This window comes from Emydura macquarii, unplaced genomic scaffold (assembly GCF_026122565.2).
Source record: "Emydura macquarii macquarii isolate MOO-44397 ecotype Brisbane River unplaced genomic scaffold, CSIRO-AGI_Emac_v2 contig_1253, whole genome shotgun sequence".
In the NCBI taxonomy this organism is placed as follows: Eukaryota; Metazoa; Chordata; order Testudines; family Chelidae; genus Emydura; species Emydura macquarii.
The window spans coordinates 70,235,716-70,253,814 of record NW_027131390.1 but is presented as its reverse complement, the minus strand read 5'-3'; the positions used below and the strand labels follow the sequence as shown (position 1 = coordinate 70,253,814).

Below are 18,099 nucleotides of genomic sequence, written 5' to 3'. Positions count from 1 at the left end.
TTTTGTTGGTTCTCAGCACCTCCTTCTCCCCTCTACTCCCCTACCTGCTGCCATAGGTGTCAGCATAGATGAGGGGAAGTCATCCTTTGCTAGGCCCTCCCCTAGGCTCACCCAGAGCTAGTCTAGCTGTTTTCTCTGGGATTCCCACAAACCAACAGTCAACGGAACAACCAGAGCTTCTCTTCCCTCCCTTGCGATGCAGCAGGCAGCCAGAAGGGGAGTAGCTTCTTCACAGAAGAGACAGCAGCTGCCCAGAGCACTCAGCTCACATTAGAGCCACGCCTGGGGCTGCAGAGTAAGCAGTGGAGGGCAATTAAAGAGGTGGTGCCCCATCTCTGTGGTGATGAAGCTGATTCAAAAGCTTTTGTTTAAAGATTATTTGGGCATGGCCTTGGGAGCACATTTTCCATTGATAATCATATGCATATTTTCTTCCCAACCAACACCATCACCCTTGAGGACTACAGATTGGACACCTCTTGACTCGTGTAATAACCAAATTATGAAGTGACCTACAGTCCAACTGCCACCATAGGAGACCCAAGTGGTACAGGACAGTTCACTCTTGTCCTCACTTTATTTAAGAGGATCAATATCCAGAAAGCAGGATGGGTGGAAAGCCATTAACTCAGGGCAAACGGCCTTGAAGAAAAAGAGGGACTATGCAAAGAACAGACAGGCAGAGAAAAGGTGGATGGTGATATGGAGCAAGAATACCTCTGTGTTCAAACTCTCCTCCCAAATATCCCTTCCAATAAAAGATCCCATAGGGGGAAAAAACCTTAAAAACAATAACTGATAACAAGTATATCTGCATTGTTTCCAATATTCTGAATTTCACTTTCTTCCCCCTTTTCTGCTCTGAAATAGGATCTTTATTTTGATAGACAGATTGAAAAACTGAATTATAATTTCTTACATGAATACTCCTGAATCAAAAGACAGCTCTTAAATATATATGTTACTCAATCTTTAATAGCTAGGTAAATCTCTCTGACAAAGAAATGAACATATCACAAATATCTGATATTGAACAAGCAAGATGCAACATTACAATGACAGCACATTGTCCTCTCTCCCTTTCCTCTATCTGGTGAAGGTGGAAGTGGGAGTTCCCCTATTTATACATCTCCCTCTCCTGGAGGTGAACCCTATTCAACTATCCCTCCTCACCTAAAGTCCAGTAGCTTCTTTTCCTCCCCATCCTCTTCACCAGTGGGAGGAACTCTATGGCTCCTGTTCCATTGGTCTGTTTGTTCCACATCCCTTGTGCTGTCTAATATACAGGCCCCAAAGCAGTATGAGTACTGCTAGTGTGATTGGTATCCTACTTGCCTTGTTGGAGAGCCAGCAACGGGACACAAAGCACAGATCACATGCACAGATCCTCCCAGACTGACATGCAGCTCCAGAGTCATGGGATGAATATCCATCAACAGTGGAATAAGAAGCTAAATTCTCCTTCTCCCTACCAATCTACCAATCTCAAAAAGATATGCTAAGATAAGGCACTATATTTCTAAGTCTTTCAAGAGCAGCCCTTAAACAAAGAGATGAAAGAGAGCAGACTATGATGAAGAGATAGCACCTGAACGTTCAAATTTCCCATCTTCTATGACTGAGAGCAGTCAGGAAGTATTTTGTAAAGCTGATGAATAACAGCAGGCAATGTAAGAGGATAAACGGAACAGACGATTCCAAACCATAAGCAGCCGAGGAAAAAATAAATCAAGAGAAACAGCTGTACGGATGGAGTACAACTGCTGGCAGTACAGAGCAACTGAAGTATAAAGATTCTCTAGGATTTGAGATTAGAACTTGGTGTTCATTTTATGACAATAAGACTTCACAATAATATGCAAGACTGGCTTAGGTTACAGTGAAAACTAGTATGTTGGTCTCACCCAAGGCCCTGGAACATTTCAGTGTGATCTGTATGGCCCACAATGCCATAGTGACACTATTGAAAATTATATTATTTGCTCCCATATATTCTGCAGTGGTACTATAGAAGCGTATATGTATTTCTCTCAACTAAAGCTTATATATTTGGGTCCCTATATGTTACCATGATGCACACATCAGAAATGCTTAAAATTTAAAATGAAGTTGAGCAAAAGCTGAAGATGAGAACAAAGAATGAAATTCTGCCTCCCTTGATTAACAAAAAAAATCTCTTACAAATCTAGGCAACTGTATTTTGATGCCCTGTGAATGGTGTCTCAACATGCATAATTCAAGAATAAGCTTGTGTGTGAGCCTTATAATACCCTGAAGAACCCTCTGTATGTTTAAAATCTTTTTCTGGGAGTAGTTGCCTTTTGATGCATGAGATGGAAGATATGAACAATAATTCTCCACACACAAGAGAATAAAACTCTATTAATTATAAATGCATAAGGGAAGGATGGTTAGGGTAAGAGCCTAGGAACTGGGAGATATCAGTTCAAATCTCCACTATACCAAAGACATCCTGTGTGATCTTGGGCAAGTCATTTAGCCATTCTGTGCCTCAGTTTCCCATCTGTAAAACGGGAATATGTAGTACTGCCCTTCCTCACGGGTTGGGTTATAAGGATAAATGCACTGACACTTGTGAGATGCTCAGATACTGCAATACAATACAGAAGTACCTTAGATAGATTGATCTATTGACCTGGTTAAAGTGCAGTTTGTCCACATCAAACATGCAAATAACATGTGACTCTTACAGTATGTATGCACCAATGGCTTATTCATCTGATATATTTATATCTGGAAAAATTTTGTAAACAGAATGAAGTTAACTAGATCTTATGTTACCATATAAAATTATAATTATTTGGGCTGCTACTTAAAAATAAAATCTTGTTAGATATGTCACTTCTATAAACTGCACAATGTGCTTATTTTCTTTATTTTTCTGTACCCTTTCTATGCCTCTGATCACACAATCATTTAATAAGCAGCAACTAACAAATTAGCCAGAATAGATAACGCAAATCACCCCCACTCTATACAACCTGAATAACAGTCACCACAGTAATGATCCAATAACAAAACAGTGTTTGGCCAAAAATTATGTGCCTTGCTGCTTGCTTTGAAAGTTAGTAAACAGGCCAGGAGGACAGCTATCTGAAGCAAGTTCCACAGTGGTTAACACCTGTTTTCCACTGATAACATCCTGCCTCAAGTCCTAAAGGTGGCACATTTAAAAAATGTCAGCAAAATCAAATCAGGTGACCTTAGCCATCAAGCTGATACATAGGGAAAGAGGTGGTCACTTGTGTACCATGACTCACAGCATAGGGTTCTGCTGATTTAAAAAAAAAAAAAAAAAAAAATCAACATTTTCACCACCACAATAAAACAAAGATAAAGCAGTGCATAACATCTAACGTGTGTTATGTGTTCATGCCAACTCATTCCAGTAAGAAAGGCCACTTCTTTTTCCAAATTCAACCTCAAATTCACTTCTATGTCAAGAATACCCTAATCTACTTAGAGAAAACCCATCCACTCACTTCATTTCCCAAACATTTTCTCATTTTTTGCCTTATTTTCTCTGTTCAATCCTCAGCCCCCCTCAAGCCTTCAACTCAACACATTCAAAACAGATGCCCTATTTAATTGGTCAAAAAAGTTTACATTATTAGGTCTCTACCACCTCTATCTCAACACCAACCTCATTTTCACCCTACTGCCATGAACCCAAGAGTTTAACTTGACTCTGAATTCTAATTTGTCTCCTACGCTCCTATGTCTGTAAATCCACCTATCGTTTCTGCAGCACTCCTACATCAAGCACTATTTCAGCCACTCATCTACCAATTCATACCTTCATCTCCTTTTCTCTTAACTACTGTTATTTCCTTTTTTATGGATTCCTTATGTCCCAATGTTCCAAACGTCAATTTGTCCAAAATGCAGCAGCTCATCTTCTCACCTAGAAACAAGAAAACAGCACCCCATATTCATCTGCTCTCACTTTCTTGTCCATTTTAGAATCCAGTGTAAGTTTTTTCTCACTTCAAAGTCTTCTCTTCCATAGACTTGCGTCTAATTTAGTCCATAGAGCAGAAAGTTTCAACAGTAGACTTTTCTATCTACTGCTCCCCATCTCCGTGACTATGCACAGGTTAACCCATGCCTTTTCCTTCTGAAACAATCTTCCTGTCTCTCTCCATGCATCTCCCAGATGCTTTTCAAATCTTCTCCCCCGCATTCCCCATATCACTATCAACTCCCTCTCTCTAGTAAAATTCACAAACCTCCCATGCTATTTTCTCTGTATTCATTCATGCTCTGTCCTAAAACATTTTAAGATACTTCAGTATCTGGATTAGATACTGAAACCATCACTGTATTCACTGTAGAAACTGATCACTAACAGCACCATTCTGAGAAGGTCGCTATTCAAATCAAGTGAACTAAGATGTTAAACAGTACTACACAATGTAAGTTATATATCTAAAGTTTGGTTTTTAAAAATATCACTATTTGAAAATAGGTCCCACAAAACTCAAAAACAAAGAACATGTAGAGCCTAAATAAAACCTCCATAAAGAGGCTCTGAATTACAGTTGAGATACCTTTCTTAACTCTCCCACTAAATCCATTGCCTGGATATCTTCTCATGCCCTGTATTCTAACATGAGAGGGAGGGAACTAAACAAATTTTGAATGAAGATTTTAATTATCACATTACTGAATCAAACTATAGATATTACTACTTACCATATGTGCTGCAGTATTCAGATACCATGGGATGTGTTAAGGATGTAGATTTGAGCTTTTACTCAGAGCTTCCTGGGTTCTGTGAATTTAAATGAAAGTTTCATTTGAACATATTTTTCAGTAGTTTAATATACAGTATTATTTAGAAGTCTTGTTACTTTGGAGCTTGAAAACAATGATTTATATAAATATCACAATTTACACAGTGGAAGCGGGGCAAAGTTTCCATTATATATTCACACACATTTAAGTTGTGTGTGGGATTGCAGGAATCCCATGTTTTGTACTAAAACATATGGTAGAAATTAGCATTGCTTACAGTTAACAGGCTATGCTCCTGAGGCAGCACCGGAAGCAGTGGGAAAGCAATGAGAACCACACTTCTTGTAATATATTTTCAGCTAGAGGTGAGCCACAGAGAGCCTGAAATTTGATAGCCCCAAAGAAGGAAAACAGCAAAGCAAAGGGGGTGGAGGGAGACAGTGTAGGGAGTAAAAGAAAATAGAGGTGATTATAAACTGGTCCAGTCACTGCCCTAAAAGAAACTTGATAGTTACAAACTTCACTCACCATTTATGTTAGAACACAAGGCATGAGAAGATACTCTTTCCGAATCAAAAAATGAAGCTTTGATAAATAATTCAATATGATGGGCATATCTTATGGTGGACAATGCCCACATGTACAAAAAGAAAGAAAAAAAGCATGGATTTGTATTGATCATATCAAGACACAAGGCCAGTGATTAATCTAAATAAGCTCCTTAGGTTTCTCATGCACCCAAATGTAATATCAACTTCTCTCATAACAGGGGCAGCACACTGTAGCAATACCGCTCCCCCCTACCTAAGCCACTCAAAAAAGGGTGGATGGTGGGATTCCTATGACAGTGCTGGTTTGGGGCCCTGCTCAGATGCTCTACCTATTCTATCTGAATCTAACTGATAAATGTATAGGCTTCCCCAACCAACTTTTTGCGGCTGGAAGGGAGAAGTTTCCCTCCCTCTCCCCTACCTGAAAGACTTCTGACTGCTGTATGGGGATTGTGTTCGGGTTCTCTACCACTGTGTTTTGGCTCCCCTTTCCCAAGAATACCTCCAGTGCCCTCCCTGTGGCTGCTCATAGCTTTCTCAAGAAATAGCTAACTGAAACTGATCTGCTTCTTGTCTATATCAGTGAGGCCCCCAAAGGCTGAACAACAGCGAAACTAGCCTCTCTCTGTGTTCCTGTTTAGGAAAGCTTTGCACTACAGCAAAGCCAGGTACTGGAACACCCTGTCTACAGACTCAGGAAGACAGCACTACATTGGTCCACCTAATGAAGGTTATCTTCACTACTATAAAGAATCAAAAGCTTCGTTTTTTTAAATGAAACTTTTGATTCAGCAAGAAAATATGGCTTAGGCCATCCCAGTCTTCAGGGAAAGTTTCCGACTCATGCTGTGACACGAGCAGCCAGGATATTTTCCCAGATGGTGATCAATAATTTTTTTGCAAGCCAGCTGGCGAGGGCTGTTTTTATGCGATTCTGCAGGAGGCAGTGAGTTGCAATGCAGATTCCTCTGAATCTCCAGGATTCTGCAGACTCTGCACATCCATCACTGCAAAGAAATGTTATGTTCCAGCTGTCTACCGTGCCTTTTCATGGTCGGTACCCCCATTCCTGCACTAGGCCTTTGGAACCAAACTTTTGTCTGTTTCAACCTGAGGCCACCCTTCCTCCCTTTTTCTTCTCATAATAATGACTGCTCAGGGTAAAACAATGCCAGCTGGGAACCAGAAAATAAATTATTCAGTTTAAAAGGAGAGTCCTCACTGGGGCGTAAGAAGAGCAATATGGCTGCTCCTCATACACAATAATGGTATGCATTGTTTGCTATACATCTTAAACATAATGCAATGGGGGGGACGGAAATAAATACTGATTAAATCATTGCACATTTTAAAGAGAACAAACTCAACATTTCACCTTTGCAGATATCATGAGGACACTTGCATTTTTAGGATTGCAATCAGTGCAACGACCAATTATATTTTCTAAGGGTTGGAGAGATGGGATGACAAAAGAGCTGACAAAAATTGCCCACTGACTCAGTCTTGAGCCATTTGGTGGGTCCACATAAGCACTACTAATTTTTGCTCATTTAAAAAACAGAGGGTTGTCCTTCAATGATTGTCTCCATTCATAAGATTATCACCAAAAAGCTTCCTCTGTGCACACACAATACTCAAAGAGAGTGCTTTAGAGTAGGTCCTTCCCACACATTTCTGGCTAACAACCTCTATAAACTTCTCAATGGGTAGCACAAAGCAGTACGATCAGAAGGGGGAAAAGGCAAAATTACAAGACAATGGACCTGTCAAAAATCAAAGAAATGGCAACCATGGCCACTCCGCCTTTAGCGTCCAGAAGCCAGGAGGATGGGATGCCAAAGCACTGACACCACAGGGATTGTTGGGACACCAGCAGAGCCCCATCATTACACAGTACAAATGGGGCACAGCGATAAGCCAACCATAGCTGCACCCCAGGATGCTGGCACCTTTCCTCTGGAGTCTGGTCTCGTCCCTTCCCTCGGCCAAAACCCACCATCTTTCCCCCCTTTCAAAGTCTAACGGTCGGTGGCAGGGTGCAAAAAGCCGGGCGTGCAACACACCAACACGGGCGGGGGAGGAGAAAGGCTGCGGCTGCTTGTGCAAAACTGCAAGGGTGCCACAGAGCGAGAAGGGGAGCCGCGTCCTTCCACAGCCGCCGCCCCGGGGAGGGACAACACAAAGGGGCAGCCGCGCCGGGGGAGCCCCGCCAGACGGGGGCTGCCCCGGGCCCCAGGGCCAGGCACGAACCTCCTTCCTCGAACCTGTAGCGCGGCCCAAGCTGACCTGGGGTTGCGCTGGGGGGGCCCCGCTGGGGCTCGTCAGCCGCCACACACAGGACGTGGGGGCGATCCGCAGCGCACGCCTGCTCCCGAGAGAAGCGGCTGGGAGCCTGGTGGAGGGACCCCCCGAATCGCTGCCCCCGCCCCCGAGAACAGGGCAGCTCCGCCGAGAGGTCGGGGCACGATCCCGCCCCCGCCGCCGCGGGAGAAGGGAGCCGAGCCGAGCCCAGCTCCGCCGCCGCAGCCCGGGGAACAAAGCCCGCTCAGGCCGCAGGGCCTGCTCGCCTCCCCGCTCCACCCACGCCCGCCCGCCGCCGGGGAGTCGGCGGCCGCAGTGAGCTCTCCCGAGCCCGGCTACTCACCTGGTCGGCTCTAGGGGCGGGCGGCTCCCGTCCCTCGGCGGCGGCCCCACTGACCCACTTCACACCGACTCGCCGCCCCCCGGCCCGGCCCCGCGAGCAGGCAGCGCCGAGCGATCGCGGCCGGAGACAAGAGCCCAGTCCGGCTCTGCTGCGGCTGCCCGAGGATCCGGCGTGCAGGGATTGGGGATGGCAGCAGGAGTGGAGCTACATTATTCCCCCGCCCCTTAGCCGGTGCTGCTGCTGCAGCTGGTTTGGGGCAGGGTCAGCACAGCAGAGAGCCGGCAACAACAAGCCCCACCCCGACGGAAAACAATGCACTAGCCAAGCCACCCCCGCCACTCAGCCCCACCGGCTAGGAGCGGGCACCACCCTCCAAATATCACCCTATTGGCCCCACCAGGTAGCCTCAGGCACTCACCCAAATGCCCATATTAACCTCCCCAACTAGGTACGTACCTAGTCCCACGTACCCAGTCCCACTTTCCCCCCGTGCCCCACCGCGTAGGATCAAACACTCACCGAATTTCCCCCACTGGTTACCATCATACACTCATCCACATTACACCCTCCCTTCTGCCTTCACGTCACGGTTGAGGATCAGATGTAATATTAATCTAATGCTGGAAAGAGAATGGCCTCCCCTGGGTGATCTTACAGCTTTCTTCCTGACTTTAACCTCTTAACCACCTGAGAGAAGAACAATGCCTGACCCTGCTATTAGCAGTAAAATAGTACTAGTATTTTATGTATTAAGTGCCCCCGACTGGCAATCTGCACAGTTACATTTATAAAGACAACAAACAATTCAGCATGACTCCTATGAAGATGGACACTCAGACTATAAAGTCAGAAGGGACCATTATAATCCTCTAATCTGACCTCCTGCACAATGCAGGCCACAGAACCTCACCCACCCACTCCTGTAATAAACCTCTAACCTATGACTGAATTATTAAAGTCCTCAAATCATGGTTTAAGTGAGCCGTGCCCCATGCTACAGAGGAAGGCAAAAAAAACCCCAGAGTCTTTGCCAATCTGCCCTGGGGGAAAATTCCTTCCCAACCCCAATATGGCGATCAGTTAAACTCTGAGAATGTGGGCAAGACTCACCCTTCACCCACCAGAAAGAATTCTCTGTAATACCTCAGAACCCACCCCATCTAACATTCCTTTGCAGGCCATTGGCATATCTACCATCAGTAATCAAAGATCAGTCAATTGCCAAACTAGGTTGTCCCATCATACAATCTCCTCCATAAATTTATCAAGATCAGTTTTGAAGCCCCCTCGGTTTTTTGCCCCCCCCCCCCCCCCCACTGCTGCCCTGGGAAGGCTATTGCAGAACTTCACTCCTCTGATGTTTAGAAACCTGTGTCTAAATTCAAGTCTAAACTTCCTGATGGCCAGTTTATATCCATTGGGTCTTGTTTCCATATTGGTGCTGAACTTAAATAACTCCTCTCCCTCCCTGGTATTTATCCCTCTGATGTATTTATAGAGAGCAATCATATCTCCCCTCAACCTTCTTTTGGTTAGGCTAAACAAGCCAAGCTCTTTGAGTCTCCTCTCATAAGGTAGGTTTTCCATTCCACGGATCATCCTAGCAGCCCTTCTCTGCACCTGTTCCAGTTTGAATTCATCTTTCTTAAACATGATGTACCAGAACTGTACACAGTATTCCAGATGAGATCTCACCACCGCCTTATATAACGGTACTAACACCTCGCTATCTCTACTGGAAATACCTCATCTGATGCATCCAAGGACCACATTAGCGTTTTTTTCACAGCCACATCACATTGGCGGTCATAGTCATACTGTGATCAACAAATATGCCCAGGTCCTTCTCGTCCTCTGTCACTTCCAACTGATTCATCCCCAGCTTATAGCAGTAATTCTTGTTATTAGTCCCTAAATGCATGACCTTGACCTTTCCCTTTCCACTGTTAAATTTCATCCTATTTCTATTACTTCAGTTTACAAGGTCATCCAGATCTTCCTGTATGATATCCCAATCCTTCTCTTTATTGGCAATACCTCCCAACTTTGTGTCATCCACAGACTTTATTAGCACATTCCCACTTTTTGTGCCAAGGTCAGTAATAAAAAGGTTAAATAAGATTGGTCCCAAGACTGATCCCTGAGGAACTCCACTAGTAACCTCCCTCCAGCCTGATAGTTCATCTTTCACTATGATCCGTTGTAGTCTCCCCTTTAACCAGTTCCTTAACAACTTTTCAATTTTCATATTAAACCCCATCTTTTCCAATTTAGCTAATAATTCCCCATGTGGAACCATATCAAATGCCTTACTGAAATCTAGGTAAATTAGATCCACTGCATTCCCTTTGTCTAAAAAATCTATTATCTTCTCAAAAAAGGAGATCAGGTTGGTCTGGCATGATCTACCTTTTGTAAAGCCATGTTGTATTTTATCCCATTACCATTAACCTTGATGTCCTTAACTACTTTCTCTTTCAAAATTTTTTCCAAGACCTGGCATACTACTGAGGTCAAACTAACAGGCCTGTAGTTACCTGGATCACTTTTTTCCCCTTCCTTAAAAATAGGAACTATGTTAGCAATTCTCCAGTCATACGGTACAGCCCCTGAGTTTACAGATTCATTAAAAATTCTTGCTAATGGGCTTCCAATTTCATGTGCTAGTTCCTTTTTAATATTTGTGGATAGAGATTATCCAGCCCCCCCTGATTTAGTCCTGTTAAGCTGTTTGAGTTTGGCTTCTACCTCGGATGTGGTAATATCTACCTCCATATCCTCATTCCCATTAGCCACCCTATCCCCAAACTCATCATTAGCCTCATTAAAAATGGAGGCAAAGTATTTGTTTAGATATTCAGCCATGTCTAGATTATCCTTAACCTCCACACCATCCTCAGTGCTTAGTGGTCCCACTTCTTTCTTTGTTTTCTTCCTGTTTATATGGCTATAGAACCTTTTACTATTGGTTTTAATTGCCTTTGCAAGGTCCAACTCTACCTGGCTTTTGGCCTGTCTTACTTTCTCTCTACATATTTTGACCTCCAAGAGGTAGCTTTCCTTGCTGATCCCTCCCATCTTCCACTCCTTATGATTTCCTCAGAGAAAAATAAAATAACAAAATGTAAATGCCAAACATGATACTAAAAAGGTAACTAGGTCAACAAATGGCCCTATCCTGTACTCCTTACCTAGACAAAATACCAACCAAGATCAACAATAAAGAGATACATAAAACATAGGGGACTGGCCCCCAAGAACATTTCTACATGGTCCTGCCACAACACAAGGGGCTGGACTTGATCACCTCTGGAGGTCCCTTTAAGCCCTACATTTTGATGATTATACTTTTGGTGTGGAAAGGTATCACTGCCATCCTTGAAATAAAACCCAGATTCCATCTCAAATGCATTGTGTATGTTACCTTGCAAGCTTCCTTCAATGAGGACTGATTACAATTCAAAATATATTCACCAAAGAAACCCAGAATATAAAAAATGTCACAGTAATAAATGCCAATCAGTTTTTCCTAATGACTGAGATGGGGCCATTGTAAATTTCCAATGCATGGATGGACTGGCGGCAGAACAGACAATGGGTTATCTAGTGGTGCTGTTCATACTGCTATAGTTGTGTCAGCATTTCTGTTTTCTCGCTGTTTTTCAAGAGGTTTATATTTAATATAATAAAAATTAACAAGGCTGAAATTTATCATACAGAACATTATTGCTGAAGCAATTATACTTATTTACAAAATTTTAAAAATATTCTTTCAGACACTTTTTAAGCTATGAGACTCCTCAATTTGCAAAGATTTAAGCATGTGCTCATTTTGGATCAGATCCTACAACTGACTGCCCGAGTGGACTCATGAGTTAGAGCAGTCAGTTGTAAGATTGGGACCATTGACGTCAATGAGACTATTCACTTGCTTAAAGTTAATCATGTTTGTAAATGTTTTCAGGATCCGGACCTGTGTCTGGCCATCAATTTTTTCAACTAAAATGTCACAAAGATTTTTAAGCAAGGGGACTCCTGTGTTTTTAATTCACTATTTAAATAAATTACCTCTTCCACCTTACATACAAATTTAGGGCATGAATCTGCCCTGGTAATTGCCCAGGCGGACCCCCTGTACCCATGTGAAGCCCCATTGACACACAACATGAATGGAGTCAATTGCAAGATTGAGATTTTGAGGCGCAAACTGGCACATAGCTTTTTTTATTTATTTATTTATTTACTAGTCCAATCCACAGAGCAGTTAGAAAAAAAAGAGTCTATGTTTAAAAAGGGTCCTGAGATCTGGAGAAAAAGCAGCTGGAATGGTCACCTCCTTCCTCCACCCAACGCACGCTGAGACCACCAGTTGCAGAGCCAGAGAGAAGGGGGGTTTTCAAGAAACTCCAAATGTAGACCCTGACCAAAAAACAATACTCTCCGAGCAGGAAAGTCTGAGGAATTCTCAAAAAGCGAGTGAGCAGGGGCTCATAGTGTCTCCAGCCACCTTATTGTGGTGAGCCACTGCCTCCTCCTTGCCACCCTTTCACTAGCAACAACAGCAAAACCTCAGCAGTAGGTGCAGAGTGTAGGCACCTTCACAGATTTTTGTCCTAGGGTTTTGTTTGGTTTGCTTTTTTGTCTCATTCTCATTGTGCAACCTCAAATGTAGTCTTGTCAAATTATAGGGTCAGGGGGCAGCTGGGGGTACCTAACTTGAATTAATATGGTTCATAGCCCAAATTACACATCATGCACCTGTTCTTAAAATGATTTTTTATTTTACTTGAACAGGGGACATAATTATGTGCCAAATTATGTCCTTCAATTGATACTGCCCTCCAACTATGAAGAAAGCTGGTCACCACTTAAGAAAAAGAGGCAAAACTTACCAAAGATGTGTAGCACCTCTAAGAAGCGTTAACAGAAGAGAAAAGTCATACAAGAAGCTCCAGTGGTTAAAAGATTTTAAATTGCAGCAACTGAATGAAATGACCATAAAATGACATCTGTCATTTCCTTTGCCATCAGTCCTAAGATTACTATTTTTTATCTGTGGACGGGAAAGCCTAATAAATGAGTGGAGCAACTGGAATGACCAGAGGAAAGGGTCGCTAACCTACAGGATGAGAGGTCAATATCTTCAGAGCCTGTAACAGTACCAGGCAGAGTAAAGAAACAAACAAATAAATACAAGGGAAAGTGCCTGCACAACAAAACAGAAAGAACCACTTTTGCAGCCTGGGTCTCCAGAAGGGAGTCAAAGGCCTCTTCTTTCCACAAACTTGTTTGAAATGTAGCTCTCATAGATGTTAAATCTGGAATGCAAACATAATCCCATTAAGATCTACCATGACCACCACACTCACACCCTTCCTTCTTACCTCCAGGTAACAAAAGACCAAGAGCTGGTATACTGTTGCTCCACTTTATTGAGAAAAGGCAGAAATCTTAGCAGTATTGCAGATACGGGAGCAGTGGGGACACGGAGGGAAAAGATGTGTTTTATATTTCAAGATTCTTCTGTTCTTTCACAGTAAGGACAGTGTACGTTGAAGCCAAGGCTTTCCTGAGAGTTAAAGGTTTTATGCATGCCTCTCTGTATCCAGCAGTACTAAAGGCTCTTTAAGGTGACATGTTGCACACATTCTGCAAACCCTATGAAGCATCAAGCCATCATCCAACAGAAAAAAAGATATGGTCTGAGGATGAGAAGTCTGCTACTCATAAAATAGAAAGGATCACTCCCATGTTTGTATCAAAGAATGGCTGCCAAGTTTTTTCTATTTTTCAGTTTAAAACTAGAATTCATGTCATGAAGCTTTTGTGTTTTTATTTAATTAATATGCGGGGGGCGGGGGAGGTAGTGTGTTCCTTCCTCTTTCTTAATCATATTTTTTTTATGACATAGATGGCAAAGAACTACTATGACTCCATCTGCTCCTTTCCAACATGACTCAAAGAGGTGGATGTTATTTATTTCTGTTCCCCACATGCTCTCCTTGTCAGTGCCTTGTAGGCATCTATTCTGTCTCTTCTCTTCTTCAACATCAACGCAAGACAACTTGGAGAGAGAGTGGGATACCATAGGCTCCAGTGGCAACAATATCACTAATGACACTTTATCTCATTTTCCATAGATCCCACCAGTGCCACTACAAGGTTGTTACAGTGCCTATGAGAGTTCAGTTCCTGAAAGAACAACAGGTGGCTTTAAATGCCCTTGGGTCAAGACTGAGGAAATATTTGTCAGAAGGGAAGCTGGGGAGAAAAGCCAGCTGCCCTTTGTCACGGTATTGGCACTTCTAAGGCTTATTTCTGAGGCTCCATAATCAGATAGGTTTTATGATAGAAAAAATTCCTGCTTCCACCTCCAGCTTCCTACAAAATGTTCCCCTTACACCCAAATAAGTACCTGGCTATAGTGACGTTTGACACTTCCAGACTGTGAACCCCATATCTTGTGTAGAGTCTGCCTCCCTCAACAGGATGGGCTGCTGTACAGTCTCTGTGTTCCAATCCTTAGTCTAGCTGCCAGTTTATTTCTATTTCTATTTCTACTTCCAAAAGGGTAGCTGTGTTCGAATCAAAATCATTAACAGATCAGGTCCCAACTATGTCACTGACTGGATCTCTAGCCATAACCTATCAAGAAATCACACACTGCTGGGACACTGCAGTTAGAGATAAATAATTCTTATTCTAAAGGATCATCTGTGAACAAACTTTGAGAGGAGATTAAAGCAAATCCAAAGTCTAACCACCTTTAGGACATGTTGCAAAACGTCCCTCTTTGCCAAAGCTTTCCTCCAGAGCTGAAAGGATGTTTACAAACACCATTTGCAACAAAACATTAAACAAAAAAGGCTTTTAACAGCCTGCTATGAATGGTGAAGGGAGAAGAGCTATCTATTTTTATCAATTTCAACTTGAAAGTACTTGAATATGCAGGACCAGATATAGCCATTTTATAGTTTAATAAAGGACTAGTATTTTAATATGGCTGTGTTTTTAATACTCTCCAAACCCAGCCTCCATTAACTTTTTAACATGCATGTCTATGTATCACACGTTCACAGTTAAAAGGGAGGAGTAGAGAGAAAGCTTTATCTGATTGGCTAATGTTTACTCAAGATTCCAAGTGCTACTGGACTTTGCATTGTAGATTTAAGGATCACTTTGGAAGGCTGGGTTGAAGAGACAACGCCTCCAGTGCTGGGATGGGAACTCAGTGCAGAGCCAGCAGAAACAACATTTACTGATATTTATAATCCTGGAAAGCAACAAAACGATCAGTTAAAGAAAATGTACTGATGACTTCTATAATGAGTTTTTTATTTATTAATTCAAATTCATAAAAAGCCCTACAGATGCCCACATTGTGCTCTTGGCAGCTATCTTATAAATTAAGATACACATTACCACAAATGTAATTTTCTTTACAATAAGACTTTGCTCATGTATAGTGCTTTCCAACTAAGGAGCTCTAAGCTATTTAGAACCATCAATGAATTAAGCTTAATAAAACACCTTGTAGGTAGGTGTACATCATTGTTTAATAATTAAATTTAGGCTGAGAAAGTTTATAGGTCAAATTCTCATCCTCTTTTCCTCAATCATGGTACAAAGTAGCTGGAACTGTTCTTCAGTGGCCAGCAGAGAATACCCCTAGAGTCGGCATCAAATGTATGGCCAACTTTTACGATAACTGCCTCTTTGCCCAGCCCAGGACATGTTGAGGTTGAAGTGTGCTTATGCTGTGCCAATTTTCAGCTTGTGTACAGTCCCTCAGAGCCATAACCAGATGGTGTAAATTATAGTAAACATGGGACTACTCTAATTTATACTGGGGCCAGACCTGAGGCATCTTGAGTATGAGAGCGCCAACCACTGACTCCCTAACTGATCTTCTCCACACATCCTGTGCTGAGTAGATCTTGGCAAAGGAGAGATTCTGAGCCTAAGTAATTTGCTCAAGGTCTCAGGAGAACTCTGTGTCAGAGCCAGGAGTTCTGGCTGATGCTTTAACCACAGATATCTCCAGTAGGAATCTATCCAACTTGATCATAATACATTTTTCTATCAGTGATGCTGTTGATTATAATTTGTGTTAAAATTGCTTTTATTTTCCAAAAGTGATGCTGGAGCTACTAAATGTGAATTATAGGAAATAAGGACAAACTATCATGAGCTCTGTTAACTGTGCTGTGTGATAACACAAAACAGCCTTTGTTATAGTCACAGCAATACTCATACTACGGCAATAACCTATATATTGCTTCCTTCCTCTCTTGATGTTCTTCCAACAATTCAGTCTATGTAATATTTGAACCATTTTAATGTATGTCATCATGCAATCATGAGTCTGGCCTCATCCTTGCTTTATAGAGGCCTTGTCTTGTAATAAAAGTCTGCTTTTGCTGCACTCCTCAGATTCTCCATATCTGTTACTGACACCTTCACATAGCAGTTGGCAACTTTTGAAGATGGAGGGTACTTTAGAAATTTTCTTTGGCTCCACCTACTGCTGAATAAAGGGAACTGTGAATAAAGATATGGATCCTTTGGACTGTTCTCAGGCAACTGTCTTCTGAGATTATTAATCTTTGTATTATTTGTTTGCTCAGCTCTATGAAAGATGCAGAGGATGGGTGGCCATGTTAATCAGTACTGTAAAAATGAGTGTAAATGGTTACATTATTGTAAGTTAAGCATTTGTGCTGTAAATGGCTAGAAGATGTAATTTGCATATTATTGCAATTCATTGGTTGTGTTTATATTAAATCCATCTAGTCACTGAAGTGTGGCAGGATTAGAGTAGGCAAAAAATGGGAAGTGATCATTGAAAAAGGGGGCATGTATTTGTACATGGAGAATTACCCTCATGACAAGGCAACATCACCATGTTATGGGTAACTAGCTTTGTAAACCTGATGTTTTAATGTCTTAACTACTGGTAGCAGTCAGATTATTGTTGGCAAAACAATGGCGAAAGAAAGCCTTTTCTATGTTAATAAATGATATTAAAACACACCAAGTACTGCCTGACAAAAGCGACAGAAATAAAACCAATATTTAGAAATTTAGCTAGTACTATTGAATTCTCAAGTGAGCTACATTCACCTACCATTTGCCAAAAATATCTGTAACTTTTTTGTGATTTCTGGTAAAGGTGGTACAAAAAGTAAACTGGAGGAGAGAACCATTAATAGCATCAAATCCTGGTAACTGAAAGAGAGAGAAAAATACTGAGCTAGACTGTCAATTGCTATAAATCTATGTAACTCCAGTTATTTCAGTGGAGTTATGTTGGTTAACATGGGCTGAAGATCTGTCACGCAATATAGAAAGTACGTTTTATTACTTTGGTATGTATCAAATATGTACTCCAAATAACAATATTTGTAAATATATATCAAATGTTAATAATGTATGTTTTTATAATTCATAATGAAAAAAATATGGCCTCCTCCTGCAAAGGGTTTTGCATGAGTGACCCCTAACACCCATGTTGTGTCTTAGCCCTGGAAATTCGGCAGCAGTTGACGGGAGTTACGCAAGTTATGTAGAGTAGTTTGCGTAACTCCCATCGACTGCTGTGCTTCCCTTCTGCGCGCCGTCTTCATTGCACTGCACCGACGGGAACCATGTTCCCGTTGACGCAGTGCTATGCCATTTGAGGGGCTGGATTTATTGCATCGACTTCCTGATCGATTGAGCGGGTCTACACTGACCGCTCAATCGATCCAGAAAAATCGATCTGACGGCGATGACTTTGCTGCCATCAGTATAGACATACCCCTAGAGAAGTCAATGGCAATATTTGCAAGCAAAAGGGACCCTTATAGGAGACTTTACAAGGTGTGCTTTATAGGTTTCTCACTCTTCAGGTACAAGCAATGAGAGTGCCCCATTCTTATCAGTTCCTTCCAAATGCTAGTGGCTGTTGGATTATATATCATGCATCAAACTCTGCTATGATCCTGTTTGGTTTAATCACTTTTTCTTTCTGTAAAATATGCAACTTCCTCAAACTTCCCCTTTTATGTAGAGGAAACAGGAAACGTAAACACAAAAATAAAGGCACTAAAAGCCTCATGACTGCAGAGATAGGTGGAGGACTGAAAAAGTGTCTGAGATGTTCCA

At 42.1% G+C, this 18,099-nt stretch overlaps 1 protein-coding gene across 8 annotated transcripts in view; it reads right to left on the bottom strand.

The window, feature by feature from the left end:
- SESTD1 (SEC14 and spectrin domain containing 1) overlaps positions 1-14,387 on the bottom strand; it is a 102,185-nt gene extending 87,798 nt beyond the window's left edge. For 2 of the 8 annotated variants that reach the window (XM_067549098.1, XM_067549107.1), the window contains exons 1-3: positions 7,954-8,258; positions 4,717-4,795; positions 3,818-3,925 (exon numbers count right to left, since the gene is read on the bottom strand). The gene's annotated coding sequence lies outside the window, so the exon portion shown is untranslated. Of the gene's footprint in view, positions 1-3,817; positions 3,926-4,716; positions 4,796-7,595; positions 7,615-7,953; positions 8,259-8,472; positions 8,501-14,368 lie in introns of those variants that run through there. The other 6 variants (XM_067549105.1, XM_067549102.1, XM_067549100.1 and 3 more) reach the window with 5 other exon arrangements.
- Between the last annotated feature and the right edge of the window lie 3,712 nt (positions 14,388-18,099).